Genomic DNA, 27,669 nt, shown 5'->3' on the forward strand with positions numbered 1-27,669 from the left:
AATTTGATGGGATTCTGTCTAGAATTAATCTTCTTTTACCACTCCAAAGACTTCAGAGCATTATCGGTGACCAGTTCTAAACAGAATTCCAAACTGTAAGCATTTTAGAACTTACAATGAAAGACAGTATTTGCAGAAGTTATATTGTTTATTTAATTAACACTAATAGCCTGAAATATATATTCAGTCATTCAGAAACAAGTTTAAAACAGTGACTATTATATTTGTTGCTAATTTGCTACTCATATCTTACAGTTGCTACTGTGCTCTTTTGTACTTCATTTTATATTGTCATTCTTTAGGACACTTAAAGGTTTATTCCTCATTACTGAAGTAAATCTGGACTCCTTTAATAAATCATTTTTAACTATGGAGCTTCGTTTTACCTTTTGTTGCAGTTAAAATATATGTGATAACAGAATTTTCCCCTACACAACAATATTTTTAAAATGATTTTATTAGTAATAATCATTCGCTACAAAGCTTAATTCTGTAAGAGCTGAAATTCAGATTTTTTTTAAAAGGATTAAAGTATATTTTAATCAGATTGTCAGTGTTCCCAGTAATTTACTATCTATGTATCTTTCACATCTGATTACTTCCTTATACATGTAGTACTGCTTTTATGTTGCAGCGCTCACTAGAACTTGTTTACAACTGCAAATAGTTCCTACTGCTGATGCCATAAGTTAGGTGACTGAATGCACTCTTCTTAAAGATAGAGCCAGAGATATTGATGCTGCTTCAGTAGGAAAAAGTACATTTGATTCCTGTTGTTTTGGACTATGTTAAAATTCAATAGTTATCATTAAATCATAAGATCATGGGATCATTCTTGTTAACAGCCAGTGCTTGGAACAAAGAACTACACTGTTGTATTGATTTTGCAGTATTGAGGGAAATCATCCAAGAAAAGAAAGATGATCTCTTTAGTTGGTGTTGATTATATTTTTTTGTTGTTTTTATTCTAATGCTGACCCAGGTATTTCAGGCTTTGCTCATGCATAAATGCTTACAAGCATGCTTGAGCTGTGTGGGAAATGATCTGTGGGTGGAAAAAGATGTATTCTCTGAATACCAGGCTGAGGATTGAATAAGGCATTTTATTCCAATTTAACTGTAAGTAACAGTGCAGCTCACTTACCCACATTCTGAGAAACAGAGCATTTATGAAGCATCAGTAATTAACAGATGCAAAAATACTCCCAGTATTGCTAATATCTGGCTTTTATTATGGCAGATATTGCATTTCAAGACAAATTAAAGAAGAATTCAGATGCTATTTTAGATCTAGATTCTACTTAATTTCTTAACTGACAGAAAAAATATTGTTTTGGCTTTTTTTTTTTTTTTTTTTTGGGGGGGGGGTTTGAACATTCATAAGATTTTCCTGTAGGAAAAGACTTCTACCTTTTCTATTTTAATACTTGTTGCACATTAATCATGTCAAAGAGAGATTCATTTTCTCTATCGGCCTGTATAACTCATGGCAACAAAGAAATTATCATTATGGTGCAAGTAGGTCTAGCAAGACAGAGGTGGGACTTCTGGGACCCGTGATCAGTTTTCACAGAGCTAAGTTGGTAAACACTTGTCCTTAATCCTCATCTTTATGTACAATTTATTTCTTTCCACATGAAATTTTTTCACTCCTAGGAAAAGACTCCCTAAATAATGAATTTTTCTTTCTGTCCCTCGGTGTGATGTTCAAAATTAAAAACAGCAAGACTTTTTCTGAACAGTTGCTTGCTAGAATATGATATGAATGGGCACTTACAAAGGATACTCTTAAGTAAGAGAGCATATGTCAAGCAAACACAAGTGTCCTTTGTATTTCTGACCTAGAGCTAGCAGTGAGCTGAGGTGCTTCCAGTCTTTTGTTATTACCGTCTCCCTCCATCTGGATACTTGGAAGCTTTCGGGAATTGTCTCTGTCATCTGAATTCATCAGCATCCAAAGTGCATCACAAACCTGCTCAATATGTGACTTTCAGAATTCCAGCAGCCACTGCCAGGATTAAAATTCATAGCCTAAGGTTCATAAACTCATTAACCAAACCGTATAAGGTCTACATACTACTGCCAGTGCCAGGGCTATTTCTCATTTTTATTTCTCTCCTATTTTGACAGCATCCTTTCTTTCTCAGAGCACAGTATGTGAAAGGTTGCTTCTCTGCCAAATGAATGATGAGCACACAAATGACCTGTATTTATCATTGATAAGCCTATGCAATTACCTCTTTTCTTCCTCCCCCTCCCTTCCCCAGCCCCAAACTGATGACAGTGTAGCAAATAGCATGCAACTGTGCACTTTTGATAGAGAAGCACAAAAGCCTGGAGACAGAGCTCTAGATAAGTACTAGAGCCTGGGGATATTCACATTCTCATTGTTCCAAATAAAATGGAAAAGTCAAAACACACTTAAATCTCGTACTGCCCATCCAGAAGTACTGTACTGGCAGACAGTACAGAGCAAGAGAGGAAACAACTTGTTAGAGTGCTGAAATACAGCAGAGACTGCTACCCCTATTTTCAACCTAGATTCAAATTTTCATTCAAGGAGAGAGCACTTATCTGCTGAATGTAGCTCCTTGTATAATTCTTAATTAAAAAGAATGCAAAACTAAAACCGATTTATTCTCACCAGAATCCTACAGTGTGTTTAGTGTCAAGGAATCAAAAGCTGAAAAAGTTGGTGTCATGAAAGGAGGCATTTTGAGTATTCACAGCGGAAGTATTTTCATGAGCAACATTTCAGCTTGTTTGCATAGATTTGAGGAAGGCAGTGTGGTGCTTTTATTGTGGGTTTGTCTTTATTTTTTTCACTTTTTACAAAAGTATGGAATTAACTGTTCAGCTTTTTATATTTTTACATCTTGCTGGGCCTATGCAATGATATGCTAATATGGTGATACATGGTGCTTCAGCATACTGGCTACCAAATTATAGGTAACCTCCATATACTTCACTCTTAGCATGGAAGTAATTGATGTGCTCGGGCTTGTCAGAGCTGGAGCCATAGACCTCTTTCTCCAGAGGAATTTTTTAGTACCCACTGAAAATAATTTACAGTGATACTATGGTTACCATCTGGAGAAACTATAACCTGAACATCTTTCCTATTTTTTTGCATTTCTTATTTGCTGAAAAAGTCTTTGCAGAATACACTGTTTGAAGTCAGTCAAAATCTGATGCTTTCACAACATTTTATGTTGCATCAGATGTGATATTAAATCACAGGCTTTTTATTGGTAGGAATATTAAAAACCATAATAAAGAAATGTTATTGTTTTAAAATAATGGATTTTCAGTCTCACAATTTTGCAGAAATATTCATTAATGTCCAGATTACAAAATACAGTAATGACTCCAGTTCTCTTATTTTGGAAAGATGTTGAAGATGAAAATAAAAAAGATCTCTGACCATCAAGCAGCTTCCTGACTCTGAGAAGTCTTTGAAAACAGCAAGTGGTGAACTGTGTTATTTGCTCCTGAGCACATTAACTAATTTTATCCTTAGACCTAGCACCTACAGCTAACAAATGAGGAAAGTCAATCCATGTCTCTATCCTGTAATTACAAAAATCTTCCCTTGATAACATTTTACAGAACTATTTGGTTACTAGAAGAGTCAGTCTATTACATTAGATAAATATTGTTTTTCTTATATCTAAATTAATGTTCAAATCTGTAGGCAGTATAATATAGAAACTAATGTAGCACTGTCAGTACAATGAATGGCCAAGTGTATCTCTCAGGTACAGTGGAAACGTTAACACTAATGATCTATTACTGTAATTCATAAAGCCTGTCTCCTGCCTTCTAGTTAATGTTAAATGTAGTTCTTTAGTATTTTCACCAAATATTTCAAAATATAGAACTGAGAATTTATGCTGTTGTGTAACACACACTGTTTTGCAGGAATATTCATGATGAAGCTGCTGTCTAAAGTAATTCATTCCATGAAGTAGTTATAATTTGTCCATGGTGTGATTCTGGATGGCCATTGCTAATGAATAGAAGTAAAAAAAAATCATTAATACTGGGTCTTAACATGTCACTAAGCCTGATTTCCCTTTCTTCTAGTGCCTGACTTAAACAAGGAATAGTTAGCTCATAATGCAGAATAATATTCAGTTCAGTACAATATTAACAACACCACAAATACAGAAAAAAATAAAAGTCATTAACTTATTTCAGAAAGTCATTAGAGATTGGAACAATATTTCTTAAACATTGTTCTGGCCTTTACTAATAGGAATACAATAAAAAAGCAGTGAAACCTTTGAAATAATGACAAAGTCAGCCTTGAGATTAGATACCGTTTTCTAGTAATGAGGTTAAAACAATATTTTAACAGTTCTATTGGGAAAGCTGGTGGATATAACAATGCCTCAAATCAGAAAGTAAAATTAAATGTCTTAAAAATTGTAATGTTTTATTAAGTTTTTAATGGGAATTCAGTGGAGAGGATGTGACTAAACTCAGAGCAGTCTTACCCAGTACAACCTTATTTTGCTGTCTATATCATACCAGCAGAAGTATTCCTGTGCTAATAAAGCTGGTGTGATTTTGTTTCTCCCTTTGATTACCAACTAAACAATCTTACAACCATTTCAAATATTGTTCCATTTTGAAACTACTCCAAACAAAGTAGCCATGTGTTGAAAACTCAGATTACATTTACAAAAATGACTAAATTTTGTAAGAATTAAATTTGTCAGTTTCTCCACATAGAAGGCAAGCTGGCTGATGTGAAGTGGATATGTACCTTAATAGATACATAATAAATGCACTTTCTAAGTACAGAAGAACATAAACAAGGAAAGCTCTTACTTTCACCTACTTAAAAATGTGCTTGTCAACAATATAGCTGTCCTTGTTCAAATTGCTGCTGGAAGTTTAGTGAAAGCAGTTTCTTAACTCTAGTGTAACTAAACTTCTATCCTGAACTGAATGAAAATGAAGTGTGAAAAATAAATATCTCATATGTCAGTATGAAAAGTGAACCTATTGTTTGATGTTAAGGCTGTGGGAGACAGTTTATTGAGCTCTATACAGCACCATGACTGGTAACTGCTTTAGACAGTGGACTGTTTTGTTAGCTAATTTTCTTCCTAGTAAGTTCAGTAGTGTGAAAATGCTGATAAAATGAAGAACGTATCCTGAGATTTGAGCCTTTATTAAGCATGGCTACCTTTTCTGTGTACTGAGGCTACTATCAGAAGCAGTTTTCATTTACTTCATTGGATTTGTGTCCAGTTCTGGTCTACCTAGTACAAAAAAGAAAGGGATCTCCTTGTAAGAGTCCAGTGGAGGGCTACAAAGATGCTAAAGGACGTGGAACACCCCTCTTATGAGGACAGGCTGAGAGACCAGAATCTAGATTCAGATCAGATTCAGAAGACTCAGAGGGGATCTGATCCTCATCTATAAATATCCAAGGAGTGGGAGGCAAAGGGATGAGGCTGGACTCTTTTCAGTGGTGTGTGGTGATAGGAAGAGAGGAAATGACCACAAACTGATGCATGGGAAGTTCTGCACAGATTTGCATGGGAACTTCTTCACATTGCAGTGATGGAGCATTGGCACAGGCTGCACAGAGAGGTTGTGGAGTCTCCTTCTGTGGAGATATTCAAGACTTGCCTGGACACCAGTGCAAACTGGTCTAGGGATCCTGCTTCAGGAGGGTGGTAGGAGTAGATGATTTGTAGAGCTTCCTTTCAGCCCCTACAATTCTGTGATTCTGTGATTTATTAACCTCAGTGTTGAGTATTCCAGTACTTTTTACACATTGTACTATTAAATACTACATCATAATTGGTTTTGGTTGGGATTTGTGTGCATGTGTGCTGGGACAATTAGGGAACTTCAATAAAAAAACTCCACCAAAAACTCAGCATGACTACAGCCATTACAGTTCATGAATTGAGTGGTACTCTTGACATCTGTTGCGGCATGAGCCTTGTAATGAGTGCATCATGGTCTCTGCTTCTTGTGTTTACACATAATGTGGTGTACAACTGTGAAAAGAAGTGTTTTAGTTATGGCATTATAGGTAGTATCAGTTTTGTTCAATGCAAAGCTGTATTTGGTTTACTATGGCTCACCACACAGACATTAACAGTGTCATTATTACTCAGCACAGAGTTGCAAGTGGTAGTATTTAAACTCTCTATAACACTGTAAGCCATAGCATTCTCAGCTTATCTTGAAGACAAGTATTCTGAGTCTTTTATGGAAGGGAGTAAAGTAAGTGAAGAATATATTATCTCACCATTTGCAAGAGGATGCAGCAGTCTTGCATTTTAGTATTGACTTGTTAAAGTGATTAAAAAGGAACAAGTGATCACAGTCAGCAGATTTCTGAAATAAATTTGAGTGTATTCATAGATATCTCTGAATGTTACTACCAGTGTAAGATAGTGGTTTCAAACCTCTACTTTTCTCTAAAACCTGTGGTAGGTAATAGATGTGAATTGTCTACAACTTGCCACCAAAATGCTACCTAATCAAAAATTTTGAAATTGAAAGTATGTCACAGAGGACTTCAAAATTAAATATGTAATAGGAAACAGAATGAAATGATAAAATGCTAGAGTGCAGAAAGTAATACTCTTGACTCATAGCTACTTTGCACCAGGATATGAAAATTGGGGTTTGTGATTGGTCTGTTTTAAAGCTTTTTGTGTCAGAGATGGGCAAAGGAGTAGAAATGAGAGGACTACATAACCTCTTATTTATCCAGAGGTACACTACATCCAACCTGATGATCTGCACCTGTACTCTGGTTTGGGCACTGCTCTTTATCTTGCTCCGCATCTTCTGCTCTGAATAGATTTTCTTGTATTCCCGCAGGGGACCTAACTCACCTGAGAATAGAGGAAACCTTAAATCTACTTAGAAGTAATATTTGCAATTTACATGTGATTTTTATAATTAAATTTAGCCCTACATATAGTTCAAAGTAGCGTATTTTGCTGTTTTATTGTATTTCTTTCTTCACCATATTCTTGTTTAGTGATCATTTCTGATAGAAGATCACTAAGTTATAGAAGTTCTGTTTTCTGTTCACCAGACTGTTCTCAACACTTCTTGATAGTTAATCTGTGGTTTTGTATTTCTAATTTTAAAGCATTTCGCATTCATAAAAAAAGGTAAAATTAGAAATAATTTCACGAGTGTGAGAGTTAAGCTAAAATGAAGGTGGTAGAAACCTTTTTAAAAATTTGTCCCATTCCTTCTCTTCAGTGAATGTTTTGATGACTCCAGAAACCAACCAACCAAACAAACAAAACAAAGGTATTTAAAAAAGTAAATGATTGCAGAAAATAAAATTTAGTTTTTCATTTCTTCCTTTTCATTCTGTGCATACATCCTATAGCTTTTAAAATTCAAGAATTCTGATTCTTTAATCTGGATGACTTTTCTTTTTGTTAACAATGATGTTAGCTGATAAAAACACATTGCAGAGTTTCAGAAAATATGATTTGACTCCACTCTAATTTATGATTTGCAGAAACACCCAACAAACCATTGTGATTGATGCATATTATCTTTTTTAACATATCAAGAATGTAAAATTTTGAGCATTAAACTCAGTTTTAAACTTTTAATCTAGTATAGATTAGTTTTAAGATTTAGAATAATTAATGTTATATAACATGCTCATGAAAAAAATGATTTTATGGCATGGGTTTTTTTTTAGAAATACAGAAAATTTTCTGAATGTTCAGAAATATCAAAAGTTAGCTAATATTATTATTCAGTAACAATTACTCCTTTCAAGTAAAATTAGTGACCTAAAACCTACTTTCTTTATGTTTATATTATTTTTTTTTCATGTTTGTTTCTTTAATCTTTATAATTCATTTGTAGAAGTCCTTTGAAGCTTTGTGGGAAGACATCAGGTATGGATATCTTAAATACAATTTCAGTTCTGTAATATAAGGAGTGCTCCAAAAGTAATGCCTCCTATTTTATTGTGTATACCAACAATGTCAAAGGCAGATGGTGGTATGGCAATAGAGACTGAACCTTACCACCAATAACGTGTTTAGTTTTGTTGCTGTGTGACAGATGACAGAATAGAGGCAGTCTGACAAAATGCTGTCTGACATAGAGGTGCTTATGAAACACCTGTCTTATTTAATTCCTCCAGAACTTAACATGGCACACAACCACTGGAAATAATAATAGTATTTTTGCTGCAACTTGAATTGCACATCTTAATTAGTACAGCCACTTAAATTTTTAAGAGGTCTTCAATAATGAGAAGTGAGAAAAAAGATTCTTTAAAATAAAAATTTAAATATAAAACTTAAAGTGGGGGCGTTGAAACAACAATTTTATCTTTCAACAACTATATTCTAACTTTTGTCTAAAAGAATTATAATTAAGAATACTTATAATTCTTAGCAATACTTTAGAAAGGAAATTATTGAGTTCCTAAACCTATTTCTACTTTATTAAAGTATATTTTCCAGTAAATTATGGAGTGCAGTAATGAACTTTTCTTAATTATCCTCATTCTGTTATTGCACGTCATTGAAAAAATTCATTATGAAGTTCTAATTAATTTTCCAAGTAGAGAGAAATCATTTGGCTTTCTACAAATGAAACTCATTTCCAACATGAGTCTTACTGGAACATTCTTATGAAATATTAAATACCTTTTTCTTTTCTATCTTTTACTTACACACATCCATAAGTTTTCCTTCTACCACAGCTAGTTAGGAAAAGCACCATCTTATTTCATTCAGCAATGAAGGCTGTGCTACAGAGTATCCTAATAAGCTCTTAATTCCTATAGTATTTGAAGAGATCAAATAGAGATGTTATTCGTCTGTGTAAAATATATAAAGATGTAATTAATTTATAACACTAGCTCAAATGAGGCAATTCTTACTAAAGACGCAGAAGTAATCACTGTTTGTGCTATTTTCTTGATGTTTAAGGAATGAGAAACTGTAAAATAAAAAAGTTAGTTCTAGTCTCAGCGTGCTATTAATGAAGATTTTATTGGTGTTAAATAAAAGTGGAGGATTAAAAATAGATGTGTCCTATTTTTCAATACATGAAGAATTTTAATGTATCTTCAGAGAAATTCATTAAAACTGCTTTCCAGTGTTCTGATTACAACATTCTTATAACTCTTTTTTGCATGAGGTTTAATTTACCTAAGAGTAACGAACAAAGCATTACCTCTGAAATTAGCAACAGATGAGTTTATTTCTGGTTGGAAGCCTTGAAACTTGTCTTTTCTGTGATTGTTATACTATCTGTTCAGGTTATTACAGTGCTGTGGGAGAATCATCACACGCAAATGTGTGTTCTGGGACCAGATTGGGTTGGGAGTGCTGGTGGAGAGTTGAAGATTGTTTTAAAAGCTCTTGCAGTTATACCAAGATAACGTCTTTTATTCTTTGTAGGGTTTTGTGTTTGATTGGTTGGTTGATTTTTAGTGTAGCAGTTGTTTTGCTCTTGTTAGGTAAGACAACCATAACTGGCAGCGATACTAGTAACTTGTTCTTCTCCATTCTATATTTAAATTGCAAGTGAATATAAAGCCTCCATTCTACATTTAAATTGCAAGTGGGAACTTGCAACTAAGACTAACTTAGTCTTTATTAAGAATTCCAAGACTCACACACTTAGATATATTAATACTCAAGGCCATTCACTGGCTAAGATAAACAAGCCTCTAAGTTCTTAATGTAACGATACAGCAAGATCGGAAGTCAAATTTTAGATTAGCAACATATTATTATGCCAGTAGGCAAGGATTTCTGTTAATTAGTTCACAATTAGTCCCTCTTATTTCTAATCTGAGAGTATTAGATATTGATGGAATTAATAGATTTGTAGCTGCATCTTAATGGTGTCAAATAGGCCAAAATGCAAATAGATGGTTTTAATGGGATTTATTGATTTATGTGCATATGCTGTTTAATCAGTTTTGTGCTTGACTTACATACAATTTTGGTTTATATATTAGTTCATAAAGAAAATGCAAGCTCTAGTAATCACTTCATGTATTGTGAAATATATTTTTTTAGAAATATTTTTCCATCACACAAATTTTAGAGTTGCAATTAGAGCAGTTATGATTTTGTACTACTTACAGTGATAGCATAACTATTTTCAAGATGTCTTCATGAGTATTTTAGGAAATATTCATATTTAAATAAATATTAGATGAAGTAATCAGCAATGGACTTTTATGACAGGCTACTGAATTTCAACCTTTATGTCCTGCAACTGCAAAATGCATTAGTAATATTAACTTTTCTATCTCTGTAATTATCAAGGTGGTCCAGACGGTGATAATTTCCTGCAATATGATACAGAGAGTATCCTTGTAACCAGCATGTACAGACAACTATTTTATTGTTTATTTTATTGAACATGACTTTCAAGTACATCTAATGCTATTCAAAAACAAAGGGAGGAAAAAAAAGAAAAAGGAAAAGAAGAGCAAACAACTGGTAGATGGATATTGATCCTTAAATAAAGTTGACATCATACACTGGATGAGCCAAGTAGCCTCTTGAAAATTGTTCTTTCTTCTTTTTGGTGGGTTACATATTGAGTCAAGTCTTACAATTCCAGGTACGTAGTCATGCCAGGTACGCAATGTTCTATTCTTGCAAGTAAGTCAAATCCATCTATCATACAAATACATTTGTGCAGATTTCTCTAAGATCATTCATCCTTCTGATAAATTTGTACCCAGTCATTTCTCAAATCTCATTTATGTTGCCTTCTCCTGAGCTTTTAAAAACTTTGACTAATTTCCTTCGCTCAACCCTCCCTCTCATTTGTGAGATGCAGCAAGTAAACCTAATAGCATTGCATTCACAAACAGCAAGAGGATTTTTTCTTTGTTAATTTTGTTAGATACTACATTCTAAGTAGTTGAAATGAAATTTACAACACCCTGCTGTCTTAGCAATGAATTTCCTTTAATGACATTAAAACTATAGAGTATAACTGGAGAGTAAAAGGACTTCCCTGAAATTCCTTTGGTACTTTCCTGAATTCATAGTAGATTCAAGAAGAGAATCACAATAGAGCATATAAAATCAGATACTTTTTACTGTAGACTGAAGATTTTTCAAAAAAACTAAGGAAGGATTTAGAATATTTCATTTTCAATAAACTATCCAACACAAAATTTTAATTATCTTGTCCATGGAGATACAGAAGTTTAATTTCTAGATGTTTTATCAGTACCTTGTAAAACTGTATCTCTGCTACTTATATTGCATACCAAACAAAATCAAATCTATCTTTCAAATCGAAGACCTTTTTAGAGATCCAATTTTATTTTAATTTTTAAATTAAGCTGAAGAACATGTTTTTGGTTTTTTGTTGTTTATTTTTGTGATTTACATTTTAAAAGCATCAATTTATCTATTAAAAATAAAAAATAAAAAAGGATTTATACATGCTAAAATATGTTTTCCAAGAATCGTAGAATATCCTGAATTGAAAATGACCCATAAGGGTCACCAAGTCCAAGTCCAACACACAAAACCACCTAAAAATCAGATCATGTGTCTGAGAGCATTGTCCAGACTCGAACTCTCCAGCAAGCTTGGTGTCATGACCACTACGCTGCACAGCCTGTTTCATAACCACCACGCCCTGGTGCAGAACTTTTCACTAAACCACATCTGTCCATTTCCTGATGCAGCACCATGCCATTCCCTCAGGTTCTGTTACTGTCACCAGAGAGCAGAAATCAATGCTTGCTTCTCTATTCCCCTTCACAAAGGATTCATTGGCCACAATGAAGTCTTCCCTTAGCCTCCTCTTCTCTGGGCTGAACAAACCAAGGTACCTCAGCTGCTCCTCATTAAGTCTCTCATTTTAGACCCTTTGCTTTTGGACACTCTCTGATAATCTGATATCCTTTTTGTACAGTGGTGTCCAAAACTGTACTCAGTGTTCGAGATGAGGCCACACCAGTGCACTGGAGAGTGGGACAATCACTTCACTCAACCAGCTGGCAGTACTGTGCCCAGAATATGATTGACCTTCCTGACTTCTGAGACACACTGCTGAATCATCTTCAACTTGTTGTCAACCAAGACCCTCATATCCTTTTCCACATGGATGCTTTCAAGCATCTCATCCCCCAGTCTGTATGGATAAGTAAGATTATACCTTCCCAGGTGCAGAATCAGGAACTTGCTCTTGTTACATGTCATGCACTTAGTGACTGCCCAGCTCCAATTTCCCTAGACCTCTCTGCAAGGGCTCTCCATCGTCGATGGAGTCAGCAGCTCATCCCAGTTCTGAATTGTAAGCAAACTTGCTCAAAAGAGCTTCTAGCCCTACATCCATAGAATCACGGAATGGGTTAGGTTGGAAGGACCCTAAAATATCATCTCGTTCCAATGCTCCTGACATCCAAATCATTTATTAAAATGTAAGTGTTTCATAAAACTCATATACATAGATTTGCTTTGCATATTATCTTTCTATATAAGGGTTTTTAAAATAAACATTTTTCTTTTATCTACCTACCCTGTATCTGTTTATGAAAAGTTAATTTTTTTGTCCCCTGTATATATTCAGAAAAGACAAAAGTACTACTCCAAAAAGATCGTTAGCATCCAGGCTGAAAGCCAAATTGGTGCCTATGTTATGTAATTATCATTTCTTCAAACTGTGCCAATACTCTAAAAGGTAACCACAATTAGATCTCATACGTAAGGTATTAAAACTTAGTGTGAAAATTATTTCAGTCACTTACAGCTTATTTATTCTGAAAACATCAGTCCTTTCAAATAAAAGGAACTTGGTAAGTGTAAGAGAAATCTGCAAAACAAAATTCTTTCTTTCTTGATTATCAATACCTAGCAGCTAGAACAAGTTACTACAGAGCTGGATTTAAGTATCACACAGTTTAACTCCAGTTTAAATTTATTCATAGTGGACAATCTATTATCTAATTTAGTGTGACTACAATTCTGTGTTTCCTTGCTCAAAAACGTTATTGATCTTTTTCTCTAGTGTTCTAACAGTGCAGTCCAAAACAACATATACTTTTTTTTAACATATCTCCCCTTTCCAAAGGTCTCTCAGTCTTATTCTTTAAAAAATGAGATAACCAAAAACAACAAATAGAAATCAGACGATTCTTAGTTATGAAATATGAACTTTTTATAGAATCATAGAATAGTTTGGGTTGGAAGGGACCTTTAAGACTTCCAGCCCCTCTACTTCCAACCTCTCTACTCCCACTAGACCAGGTTGCTCAAAGCCCCATCCAGCTTGGCCTTGAATGCTTCCAGGAAGGGGGCATTCACAGCCTCTCTGGGGAACCTGTTCCAGTGTCTCACCACCCTCACAGTAAAGAATTTCTTCTTAATATGTACTTGAAATCTACCCTCTTCCAGTTTAAAGCCATTTCCCCTCATCCTGTCACTACATGTCCTTTTAGAAGGCTTCTCAGCTTTCCAGTGGTCCCCTTCAGATACTGCAAGAACACTATAAGGTCCCCCTTGAGCCTGCTGCTCTCAGGGCTGAAGTGCCCCGGCACTCTCTCATTTTGTCCTCATAGAGGTAGTGTTCCAGTGCTCTGAACATCTTCATGGCCCTTCTCTGAACCCGCTCCAACATCTTGATGTCCTTCTTGTGTTGGGGTTGCCAGAATTGGGCACAATGCTCTTTGTTAGGTTGCAAGAGAGCAGAGGGGCAGAATCATCTCCCTCAACAGCCTGGTCACACTTGATGTTACTCAGAGTACAATTGGCCTTCTGGGCTGCAAGCACACATTGCCAGCTTATGTTGAGCCTTTCATCATCTAACACCCTGAAATCCTTCTCCTCAGGGCTGCTCTCAAGCTGTTCTCTGCCCAGTCTATATCTGTGCTTGGGATTGCCCTGACTCAAGGTAAAGGACTTTGCAATTGGATTTGTTGAACTTCAAGAGGCTTGGGTGGGCCATCCTCTCAAGCTTGTGCAGGTCCCTCTGGATGGCATCCCTTCCCTCTAGCATGTCATATATTGTGTGAAATTCCTCATGTTTTGGAAAAGATAGAACCCTGACAGCAGTTTTCTAATTTTTTCTGCCTACTCCAACAGAATTTTGTAATACTTACGTGATAATGACTTTTTCTACCTGCAAGTGCCTATTAAACCATATTTAGTGACATTTTACTTCTACTTCATTTCATTGTCAAGTCTGAGAGCAGCTCAGCTCTCAGCTGTTATTTATTTTCCAATAAAAACAATGGGAATTTTTAACTTGTTCCATATGGGGGAAAAAAAAAAAAAAAAGTAAAAAAAAAAACAAGCCAGAATAGAATCAATCCAGCACTTATCTGGCAGGTAGAGTTTAGAAAACATTTAAAAATATATAATCAATGTTAAAATGTTAGATAGACACAAACTAAAATATATATTTTTTCTTTATACTCCTGGTATTGTTTTTATATGTTAGCATGTTGGTTTTTGTTTTTTTTTTTTTTCCCAGATGTTGTAACCATATTGATTTATTTAACAATAATGACTATATTTACTGTGTTTTAGGAGAAAGGGAAATAATATAATCACCAATTACTGCATACCAAAGATTTATGGAACTGTTTAGGTGTATCACGCCTGCAATTCAGTATTCTTTTATGCCTTAGCAAATAAATTAATATACCTGTGTGTTATCTGACACTACTTCTCCTACTGTTGCTTCACAGTTACTGAGAAAATTAGGGAAAGTATAGAATGTTAACAGCTATATACTTTCCAATTTCAGTTTCACTTTTTTCCCCAGGTTTATTTATTTATTTATTTCCCAGTTCTTTTGTGTCACCTTTGAGTGTTAACTCTCCAAGTGAGAAACTTTACAGTGTGACAAAGACAGTAAAAGCAAATTTGCTAAATATATTCTATCTATAAAAGTGTAGTCTATTAACCTAATTTTATGCATTCGCTGACAAACTTTAATACAGGAACACTGTCTTCCTTGACACCCTGTATTACTGAAAGAAAAAATAAGACACCTTTAGAAGGTTCTTCAGCTCAAATTAGGCACTCAGATTAGGCACACAAATTATCTTGTGAATATCTGATTCTATTTGCTCACTTTAAAAAGTCTGCATAGACCTTGGGGACATATAGAAGAGTTGTAATCTAGAAAAAGAAAGTGGGATAGTATCATGTCAGACATTAATCCATAGGTCCAGTAATTCTAATCCTTTTGAAGATCCCTGGAGATCTTCAAATGCCATCTGCACCTACCCTTGGGAGATCTGCTTGAACAGGTCAGAGCATTTGGAGAAGAAGATTTCCAGAGTTCTTTTCCAACTAGTCAATATAATTAGTCAATATTGGATCAGGTTAAGACAGTCAAGGGCTGCCAAAAGTCAATGTAAGTACCAGCAGGTTCACCAAGAAGCAGTAATTGTATGAAAAAGCTGCTTTCCATAACAGAAGAATGCAAGCAATAGACATATTTTCATATGGTTTAGACTTCTTTTTGTCTCATGACTTTTTCTGGAGATACTTATTTATGTCCTGGGACTTTCTCTGCTCCCAGAGAAGTCAGCAGATGGTGAACATTAATTCAATAGTAAGGAGATATTGCTTCTGTTAGGTAAAGTGAGAAAACCTTTCTTTCTTTTAGTCTGTTGAATTTTACTAACGTGATATATAAGCTGTAACAAGTTTTTACTATTTCTTTCTTTTTCTCATTCCTCTCTCCTGTCATCTTTTTCCATTATTCACCACAGCATGCTTCCTAAGAGTGCAGCATTAGCCACTACTCTAGTCTACCTATCTGATTAGTCAACTTCAATTCTTGTAAAACACTTTCTCTAAGGAGTAAATTAGAATACTTAAAATCTTAGTAAATTTAATAATAGGCAATGAGCTTCTGGGTACTTAGCTTGAGAAAGAAAAATGAACAAATAAAAAAATCCAACAACAACAAAAAAGAGCACATTAATATAAGGCTCGTATGCATTTGCAGTTACTATTATGTGAAGAGCATTAGCTGAAGTTTGCAACTGTTCATTATTGTGAAACATAAAATTCTTTAGAGATTTTTTGTCACTAAATACAACAGCAGAAATATCAGCAGCAGCATGTTCCTTATACTCTGAGTGAAACCCAGAGGAATTCTGGCTGTTTCCTTTCCTCATTTACATTTATTTTCTACTTGTTCAGCATAGTTCAGAAAGAAAGAAAAAAAAGTCAATTAAAAGAGGTATCTACATTGTTCTTGGACTTTACCTGAAGAGACTGTAAAGATGCATATTGATGCTTTGGGCCTTCTTTAAGTAAAGAGAAAAGGAAGGGAAATAAGTTCTGTATCCATAGGATAAAATATAAAATGCTGAATACAAATGCTTTCTATTTAGATATTTTTTCTATATCCTATTTTATTAGATAAAACACACGCATTTCCATTTCCTTCATCTTTTTCATCAATTATTTTTAACATTTTTTCTATGTGTGTGTATTTGCATGCTTATGATTTAGTCTAGTTTTGTGGGATTTTTTGTGTATGTTTCCTAGGTTTTTCTGAGGTTTACATGATAAATATGTTTCAAATTGTCCTAGTTTAATCTTCTTCTCAGAAACTTGTAAGGTGCTGTGTAGGTAACAATGTTGATAACACACCAATGTATTAAGGGCTGCAGAGCAGTGCTTACACAAAGTCAGGGACTTTTAGTTTCACACACTGCCCTGTCAACAAGAACTCAGGTTTTATAAGGAGATGTAATGGGACAGGCTACCTCTGTGCAGGAACTCACTAAGCATCATTTGGCTTGTTTAGTTTTACTATTTTTACTTTTTCTCTCTCACTAAATTGTATCTCAATTCTTAATTTTGGGCACTTTTTTTAATTTTCTCTCCCATCCCACTGTGGAGTAGTAAGCAGCTGTGTGCTGCTGAGCTGCCTACGGGTTAAACCACTACACTAATAAATGAGCATAAGAACTATTTCTCTTTTAATGGACTCATTGCTTCAGCAAGACAGCTTTCACTACAAAAATGGTGTCACAAATTTATCACGTGCAATTTAGATTTATTTGGCTGTGATGACATGTGATGATGTTTTATATCCTTTGTAATAACATGATTCCCCATAAAAAGTAATGAACATATCAATATTTAGACATTGTTATACAGTGTCATAACATCTTGACATAGTAACCTCTTCCTGTAGAAGACATAAAAATAGCTTGGATTTAGAGTAATACATTATTCAAGGCTATAAGTACAGTTATCTACGTCTTGGTATTTTCCAATTGCCTCAAAAAAACAAAAAAACAAAAAACAAAAACCCTTTTTCTAACAGTTCTTATACAAAAGAAGCATATATTCTGGACTATAGTGAGATGATGGACTAGAATACTCTCAGTAGACAAGAAAAGTTCTGCTAAAATGAATGTGCTCAATAGTGTAAATCATTTTTTCTCTGGGACCTAGATAAATAAATAATGTTTGCTTTGAGTGCTGTAAAATGTTTTTTATGAGTAAACTAAAAACTACATAAAGCTCTATCATAGGTTTTATATCAGAACTGTAGTGATTCAAAGCAAATATTCAAAAGATTCAACACAATAGCAGTGGATTTTGTCATGTTTTTTTTTTTCTTACAGAGCCTGGCATTTTCTAGGTTTATTGCTGTCAGAATTTCCAGGATATGAGAAGATACAATTGTTCAAGTTTCAGTGTAGACCTACTTGACACAGTCACAGGTCATAGAAGCTTGTGTTAAAGTGCTGGTCAATTGTAACTGACATTGAATGAAAAAAGTTTTTGTCAGTTCCATGCATAATTTCTTAGAAAAATACAGGGCTATTGAAGCAAAATTCATTCCTCTTCTCACCATATTTACTCTTCCATTTTTTGTCATTTCCAAAACACAGATTTGCAGAAACAATTTTTCCTCACTGGAGGATTGTGATGGATTGTTGTTAACACTCATACGATAGTGCTGTATGCACCTGGAAAATATCAAGCACAAAGAAGTGCTGTTTTTAATGCATGTTCTTAATACATGCTATATATTTTTCTATGATTTCATTATTTGCATACAACATTGTCGGGCCAGTAAGCAATACTAAATGTTCCAAATATTTGTAATCATTCTGTCATACAGAATTGTTTAACAGCTTATGTTGTTTTCTGGTTGGCTGATTTCTTAAATTTTTAAAAAAGCTCACCGGTGAAAATGTAGATATAAATGTGAAATGTAGAGATATAAGAAAACAACAGAATCAGAGAACAATTTAAATCGAAAGAGACCTCCTAACCAAAACAGGAATAATTAGATCAAATTGCTCAGTCAGGGCCATATCCATTTGAGCCTGGAATACTTCTAAAACCAAGAAATATCACAGCCTCACGGGAAACACCCCCATGGTATTTTTTGTCTTTGCACTTAATACAAATTTCTTATGTTTTAATTCATGTCCATTCGCTTTCTTCCCACCACCTCAGAACAGTATGATTTCATCTCCTGTGATCATCTAGCTATGGATAGCAGTAAGATTTCCCTTTCAGCTTTTCCATTAAAGGCTTCTGGCTATCTCAGCTAGAGACTTCTCATAGGTGAGATGTTCTGAATCCTTAATTATCTCTGCAACACTTGCTGGACTTACTCCCATGTGTCCACATCTCTCTTGTATTGGGGGGAGCCTGACAGTCCAAACACTCCAGCTGTGCCTTACCTGTGCTGAGCAGAAGGGAAGGATCACAGCCCTTGACCTGCTGACAGTGACTTGCTTGATGCAGACTGGTCTTCCTTGCCTCAGGAGCATACTCAGAACCAGGTTAACCTGGTCATCCACCAGAATTAATTGCAAAGGGAATTGCCTGTATTTCTCTGTAAAGTGCTTTCCATTTGGTTAGACACATCCTGTCCAGGTACCTATGGTTATTTCCTACCACACTGTATGAAATAAAAAATTTTGAAGCTTTTGTGTGTCAAAGATAGATGTGAAAACACAGGTGGATATTGTATTTCTTGCACAATTAGATTATTCAATTTTATATCTGATCTGCAAATGATGTTGTTTAGTAAGCACTGTATAATGATTTCATAATGTAGTCTTACAGTGAGAGAAGAGTTCTAGATGATCAGAGGGCTATTCTTGTATTTGCTTACAAATTCTTTTTTCTCTGAAAGTCATCTAGGTTATTGTCCTAAAATATTTTGAAATGAGACTTACCTTTTCAGGTCATTCTGAAGGTTTTGGACTTTCATGGGAAAAAAAGTGATCTCCTAGTTTGTTTTCTTCAAGTGTTGTGTATAGCAGATCATATTATTGCTTTCTCATCAACCTATTTTTATAGTGTTCATCACTTTTCCTTTGCCTCAAACTATTTTCCTGTTCTGATGCTTTAGTTACCATTTCAAAATTCTCCTGTTAAATCTTTCTGCCAAGTTTCTCAATTCAAATTTGCAAATGGGGCATTGTTACATTATTAATTTCTCTGACATAGCACCTTGTTATTCCCTTAAAGTAGTAATGTTTGTTCATCAAACTTCACATGGAATTTGTGATAAGATTAGCTAGCAAATTTAAGGGGTGTTCATCTACTTTTTGATATTATATGCCTCTTAACTAGGATCCTTTCAGACCGAGGTTTTGCATGGGCCAGGTGTAATGTAACTGCCTCTAAAGAATTATGACAGCATAAAAATATGCTTATTTCCACTTCCTTAATAAACCAAGTTCTATTGAAAAGAATACCTTTTCACAATTTGTGATCAGTACACCTGTGTGTCTTCATCAAGGAGTCTTGTCTAGCTTTAAATTAGTACCTTTTCATAGAATAAGATTGCCATGACTTTCATTATAAAGTGGACTTCTAGAAGATGCATTAAACCAAAATATTAACAGTGTTGCTAATCTAGCAGATATATGTGTATAAGCTCTTTTCAACCCTTCTGTATCCTGTATTGGTATAAATATGATGTGCTTTCTCAAAGTATGTTTGTGTATTTGTCTGTTGATTAATGACTTTATACATAACTTACATTAAGCTAGTTTTAGGTGCACAGAATTAATATGAATGCAGTGATTAAGGAAAAAAAAAAAAGGGAAATGGGAACAAGGTTGTTGGTTAGAAAGGATACAGTAATGAGATTATTTCAAGGCTCTGTTTTGACATAAGCTAAACTAATGAAGCTGATTATATTGTTATATTTACTTGCTTTTTAGAATACCCCAAAATAGTATCTTACATTTGCAAAATAAGGCAACTGACACACTGAAAATCTGTTTTGTTCCTTCCTAATGAAAGTTACTTTGGTTTTTTTTCTGATATGGTTTTCACTGATTGTTTGTTTGCAGTTCCTTTCAAATCAAGCTAATTCCTGTAGTAAGTTAAGCTCAATAGACAGTGAAGTGACATACAACTGCTTACTCTCTTCCTCCTTCCAGCCCCAATGCAACAGAGAAAGAAGAGTAACAAAAGAAAAATTGTGAGTGAAGATAAAAATTGTTTAATAAGTGAATGAAAAGTGGAAAAAGAGAGAAAGAAAGCAAAACAAAGTAAGTGATGCAAAAGCAATCACTCACTGTCTCCCATGGTAATCAAATGCGTAGCTAGTTCCTAAGCAAAAAATATCTGAGCTCTCTAACCATCCACCCCTCTATCTTTGTTGCTGAGCATGTTATATGGTATGGAATATATTTTTGGCTAGTTCAGGTGATCTGCCTGATTTCTTGATTTCCAGCCTTCTGTGGAACAGTCTATACAGGGGAGGGCAGAGTACAGTCAGAGACACTGTGCAAACACTGGTCAACAGTAGCTGAAACATTAGGGTGTTATCAGTGTTGTTTTGCTTCTAAATAAAAAACAAAACAAAACAGCACCATATGAGCTGCTATGAAGAAAATTAATTCTATTCCATCTAAACTCACTGCAATCTTCATCCTTCAATCCATACCATCTACATTATGCTCAGTGGCATATCCATGCTACACTTCATACCTATGATGTCTAATGCATATTGATTAACCACCACCTACTTCCTGTCCTGTGATATATATGCATCTATTACTCCCTTCCCCTATGTGTCATTTCTGTCAAACCTCTGTAACATATCTGTAAAATTTCCATGGCTTGACTTCCATCTGTTAGGATAGATGCTTAGGATAAGGAGAATCATATGCTGTTGAATTACTGAATGTCAAAGCCAGTTCATATTGGGCCACTGTTGCACTAGCCTGACTTCTCCATTTCGGAGATTCTTGCTCTACTAATTCCTTAAAGGTACAAGTCAAATTAGGGATTATTTTAGCCCTTGATGTGCACATTGTTTTTGCCTATCCTCCCTCATGACCCCTTGTCCTGAAGCAAAAGCAATCCCTCAAGCAGATTTGCCTCTTCCTGAGGAAGGAAAAGCTCATGCTGTCTTTCCTAGCCAATTCCATACAAACATTCCATACAATTATGAGAACCTTATCTCCTTATAGAGGACACAGGTTTGTTTTGTCCTGGTTTTATCTAGGACAGAGTTATTTTTGACTCATAGTGCCTGGTATAATGCTATAGTTTGGCTTTTGGAGAAAAACAATGTCAATACCACATTGAAGTTTTAGTTATTGTTGACCAGTGCTGTGCGGAGCAAATGGTGTTTCAACTTCTTATACTGTCCTGCCAGAGGAGGGGGTTGAAGGTGCAAAGGAAGCTGGCAGGGTAAAGAACCAGGACAGCTGACCCAAAGTGGACAAAGGAGTATTCTGTACATTATGACATCATATGAGAACTATAAAACTTCAGGAGTTTGTCACAGGGGCAGCCCTTGCTTGGGGAATGGCTGGGCATTGGTTGGCAGATGGTGAGCAATTGCACTGTGCATAACTTCTTTTATAAATATACAGACTTCATTATTATTAATATTATTTCTTACTTCTTTTTCTCTCTCATTAAATAATTTTTATCTTCAAGTTCTACTTCTATTTTTTTTCTTGATTTCCTCTCCCATCCCACTGAGATAATGCAAATATGTAAAATCATCTTCATATTCATATTGCAGAGAACAAGCAAGAACTAAAACACCTTAGTTGAGAAGAGTATACCTATTACTAAAAATGAATAGATACGAAATATGAGTAGTGTATTCTTATAATGATTTACTTGTCTGCATTTCAATATTTTTTTATAAAATAAAGGTATGTACCATACCTTTTTTGTATGAGACTCTCTTTATGTACTTGGAATGGAAATCATTCTCTTGTGAATGACTGAGTTCAGAACAGATTTCTCAGACACATTGTGGAATTCCTTTCCTTTAAACTATCAAAAATTTCAGGTAACTGCAGTAGTTTGGACCACATAACCTCCAGAAATCCCTTCTAACCTCAAATTCTGTAATTCTGTAATCTGATCCTTCTTACTTGCCAGCCAAGTGACTTATGATAAATTTGCGTCCCAGCACACAGTGCTTTCAGTATAGCTTTTAACAGTCCATTATATGGTTTAAGCTTACAGGAGTCTGTTGCATTACAAATAATTTGGTACAGCAAATCAATCCCAGGTCCCTTTGCCCAGTTTCTTAAAAGGATATTTTGGAAATAAGTCCCACTCTTTAACTCAGATTCTGGGATGCTATTTCATCCCAGAACCTACATTTCAAGGCACAACATGATAGTTTGGATAATGGTGTATACTGGGAATGTTTCCTGCTATGTTATTTTTACTTCTTCCATGGACAATACATGACACTTGCCTTGGGAGTGTGATATAGTTAACCTGCCAGCCCCTCAGTGCTGTACCTGCTGTCCAGATAAGCAGAGCTCATGGAAGACAGTATTTGTGACCTCGCTGTTGCAGTTGTTGGTTAGGATATACTATTTGAACAAAGTAAAAAGCACTGGTCTTGGATCATTAAAAAACAAAGGCAGTTTTGATGAAAATTTTCATAGTGGAAATCCTCGTTTAGGACTATAAATTGCTCTTGTTCAGTAGGTTACTGTAGCTTACTGAAATCAAGACGTTTCTATGTTAGTCTACTGTCTAAAATTTAACCAAATAAAGAGAAAATGTCAAGCATTAGTTGCAAAATTACTTACAGAATTGTTAATTATGTTGGCTAGTACTATCATTTATTGACTCCACTGGTCATTTTAAGAGGTTATTACCATGTACACGTTCCTTTAATGTACTTCATTTTTTAGGTTATTACAATTTTTTTTTCATTATTTGAATTTATGATTTGGACCACTGACATAGAAAAGTGCTCATGATAAAGTGAATCAATTAGATCATGATATAAAGTTCCCTTCCTTTGGGGCTTGCTCAATATTTAATGTTTGATGCTATTGTGTTGGACTTGGCATTTAGTCCTTTCCTGTGTTACTGTACATTTCCTTATCTGCAGGAGTACCCTTGAGGTCTTGTAATTTGCAGACAATAGGGACTTTCTATCAAACTTTTGACTGGCCTCTTAATTATTTACCGCATCAAAGATTCTCTAATGTTTTTATTGCCCCCTCGTGGGCCATTTGCTAAAAGCAATTTGCTATTTTGAAGATAAATTATCTTTATTTTGACTTATTCAAGTACACAGCAAAAGAATTGTAAATAGGCTTTTTCAGGTCATCAGAGATACTATTAAATACTACTGCCCTCATTTTTCATATTCTTAAAACATCTATTTTTGGCTTCACTAATAACAGCAAACATCTTGACATTTTAATGCTGCAGTTGACTTTTTCAAAAGACTATAGATAAAGATGAGGTGAGTGAAACTATCATTATTTGTTAGGGTTATGTTTTCAGGATTTATAAAGATGTATGTCTCTGTGAAAGCTAGGTCACAAATGAACAAAAATAACTGTTGGTCTGCACTTGATTAATGGATGAGTTTATCTATTTAGTCTGGTTTATCAAATTGGACTTGTATCAGAGATGAGAATATCCTTTGTTTAGTCTACATTCACATATCTGGGAAGAAACCTGCTGTGAAAACTCTTTACTCTCATATTGTCTTTAGATGTGCAATCCAGTTCCTTGGTGAAATGGAATGGTGAGTTGTTATTGCAGTTTTATAACTAAGTACCACTTTCAAAATTTCCTTTTCTTTTTTTCCCCTCAAAAATGTAATGAAAATTCTTTCACTCTTAGTAATACTAAGTAACTAAGTAATAGTAATATTGCATTCGTTTCTACATGTCAAGTTATAATTTGAAAGTTATCATTTTGGAAAACATTGGCAGATTATGAAAATTATGAAAAAAGAGGGGGGAAAAAAAGGCAAATGATCAAGGAAGAGAAACAGGAAGCACTGAATGCAGATACCATGCTTGAACTGTGAGTTGTAATGTGGGAGAGAGGAACAAAGAGGAATAGTATGTTACAGATGGGCATTAACAGGCATGGTGCGTTACTAAAAGAGACTGGGTACAACAGTATTGTGGATAACACAAATATATGTTTTCTAGATTGTTTCTGTGATTTTTGGGGCTCTGGCTACTCTCAGTACTGACAGTTTCTGGGAGGGATTTGTGCATATAAGGCACTTCGGGTCTGCTAAATTTTATCTCAGGTTCTGAGACAGAAAAAACAAAACATTCCAGACCCTGCAAAAGAATAAAGTTTGTGTAAGCAAGTAGAGAACAAAACAATAATGGTAGGGAACAGATAGAAATTGTTTTTCTTTTGGGATTTTGAATTGTTAGCAATGATTATTCCCAAAAGAGGTGCTGTTAAGAGGTTGTTTATAATTAGAGAGAGATTTTTCCACTGCTTTTTCCAGTCCAATTTGCTCATTTTGATGGAAGAATCAATAGTGCTAGCCAAAATAATTAGTAAATCAGTAGTAACCAATATAGCATAATGTGCATGTCTTCCTTGTTAAAACTGGCATTCAGGAATGGTCTTGGCAGAATGGCAGCCCATATGTGGAAGATGTTGACTTCGAAAACTGACAGCTTTCAAAATTTTGACCATTATACCATTTCATATGCATTCAATTTAGTTATGAAAACACAAGAGAGGGAGAAAAGCTTTATAAATTATCAGTCCCTAAGAAGGATAAGTATCTCACTGTTAACTGAGGGATTATGTGCAGAACTTCTGTGAGTTCCAGTTCTGTTTTTCTCAGGCTGTTACTGAGGAGCTGAAGATTTCACTTAGCTACAGTCATTTATACTGAGGCTTTGGAAGTACAAAAGCAACTGAAGTAAATATCTCTAATGAAAACTTGAAGTAGTCTTGTTTGCTTTATTTTAAAGAAAGAGCATTTGTTTTATAATATAATATAAAAAAGGAGAAATATCCTTTAGAAAGGATGAAGGACTTAAATTAAAAATAACTTTTCTCATTCTACTTCCTTCTGCTATTAGAGGATGAGTGTATGTCATGGATATACTGAAACATGGAGGTATTTATCTGTTTTGGGAATCTCAGATGTGGAGAATACAAACACACAAATACACATTTTCTATTAATCATCCCACAGCAAAACATAAGGAGAGGTAAACTTAAGAAGATCTTGCTTTATTATTTTTTACTTTAGTTGTTTTATAAAATAGCTTTTCTGGACTCAGTATGCCTCAGCATTTTTTATTTCACACTGTAACCACTGCTTTGTTAAAAGCTACCTAATTAGTAATTATGAATTCCATTTCTAGAGGCCAATTTAATATGAATTAGTGGCTTAACTTAAGTCCAGCTTTTACTATGTTTCCAAAAGTATTAAGGTTTTAATTTTTATTATAAAGCTGTATCAAAGAACAGGCAACTATGAGTCATTAATTGGTTTCACTTTAAGAGTTCTCTTGGTGGTATGAAAGAGTAGATAGAAAAGAAAAACAAGAAATATAAAGATATTACTTTTTGTCTGTTCTTTTAAAGAGGCCAACACAACTAAAATTTGGTATTAGATGACATATTTTCGTAATGCATCATGCCGTGTATACTCATGCTAAGACTCACAGTGGAGGCTATAGTCCTGTAACACTTATTTAAAAAATTCTGGAAATGGCAGTCTACCTTGTGACTGGTCTACAAAAGTCTTGAAAATCAAAGGAAAATATCTGATGGGTAACCTCCCTTTTAGCAGTATCTGTAGTCATTATGCGGGATGGAAATTCTGTTAGAACATGTTACATATAGACTAAATTTCATCATAAAATCAATAATAGGTAAATGATGGGATCCTGGTAAAGAACAGATTTTGGAAATTAAATGCATTATAGAGTAGAATTTTTGCATACTTCTAAATACATATTGAAGTAATGTAAAGCACTTAATACTGTCTAATTAAATGGTAGTGTAAATCTGTCATAAGTTTTAAGTTTAGAACTAATACATTCATTCTTTTATCTTCCGTTGCCATGACTTCCATACATTGAGGATCTATACATCAACCATTAGCTATTCACAAAAGTCTGTATTCTCTAAACTAGAAGGAATGAAGGAAGGAAAAGGTTGTTCTTGGAAGTAGAGAAAATTCTGTTCGTTCTACTTATCAACACTGTTTAGACTTGCAAATATTTTGAAGAAGTTGATCTCTAAATTTGTGACTAGGCTGGCATATATGTAAAAGTTAGGAAGGAAAAATGAGTCTTCCAAGATGTCAGTCAGAAACTGTTCAATCGGTAATGATAAAGGGGATGAAAGAACCTGTTTTTAATTTTAATTAGAGATAAGGAGACAGCAGGCAAAATTCACATTTGTATTCTGAATAATCCTGGGCATCCACTGTTTTCTGATACTCTGAGTCAGCAGCCTACTTGAATCAGTCACTCTTAGAAAATTATATTATGATATATTGATCACTTTCTTAATTCTGTTTGGAATACAGCTATCATTTAGTAAAGTGTGAAACAAAAGTATCTGAAGTACTTCATGGGGGAAGAAAAGGAACAAGAAAGAATAGATAGTATCCAGTGACAATTTAAATTTCATATCTGTGTATCAGTGAGGAATATGAAATTACATTTGACCGCTCAATGTGATTTTTGTTGATATTTGAAACGTGTCCTACAAGTGCTATACATTCTTCAATCCATCTTCGAGTAGAAATTGTCCTTTACCACACCTATAGGTACCCTGAAAACTTATGTTGATATTTTCCTTGAAATCTAAGAAAAAATGTTTAGCTAAAATATATAAACAATGAATGACATTAGATATTTCTGTTATATAGAAGTCAGCTGATACATTAGAAGTTCAAAAACAAAAAGAAAAATGTGCAGAGCAAGTCCAATTGGTTATCATATTTTTTTCACCCAGAACATCTTACAGTATTGATTTTTTTTAATCTGAGCAGTGCATTGCCAGGAACTGGAATTTTTTGCAGCTAAAAGCATTTGCTTGCTGTGCTTTGTTTATTCCAGTGTTAGCAGCACATATTTTTATGCAGTTAAAACTTGGAACTGATTTTCTAAAATAAAGAAATGTGAAGGATGACAATTTATTTCATAATAATTGGTAGGTACCCAACTTCAGAAAATTAACATTGAAACCCCAGGTCAGTCTTTGCTAATACTTCTGAATATTTATACACTCTCTGTTCATACTGTTTGTATTGGATGCTCCCCAAGTGCCTAAGTTTCTGCCAGTAGACATGCTATGCAATAATCCATAATGTGAAATGGAACATCATTAGTTAATCCATAGACATCAAAGCCATATCACGATTTCTCAAAGTGGTATTCACTTGCCTACGAAGCCTGAGCAGGAAGAT

The 27,669-nt window shown here is 34.5% G+C and overlaps 1 protein-coding gene across 1 annotated transcript in view; it reads left to right on the forward strand.

Moving 5' to 3' along the window:
• CNTN5 (contactin 5) overlaps positions 1 to 27,669 on the forward strand; it is a 551,533-nt gene that overhangs the window by 260,066 nt on the left and 263,798 nt on the right. The gene's annotated exons all lie outside the window — the stretch shown is intronic.

The sequence above is a fragment of the Cyrtonyx montezumae genome, unplaced genomic scaffold (genome assembly GCF_038088225.1).
Source record: "Cyrtonyx montezumae isolate F1298 unplaced genomic scaffold, pur_monq_1.0 scaffold_12, whole genome shotgun sequence".
Lineage (NCBI taxonomy): Eukaryota > Metazoa > Chordata > Aves > Galliformes > Odontophoridae > Cyrtonyx > Cyrtonyx montezumae.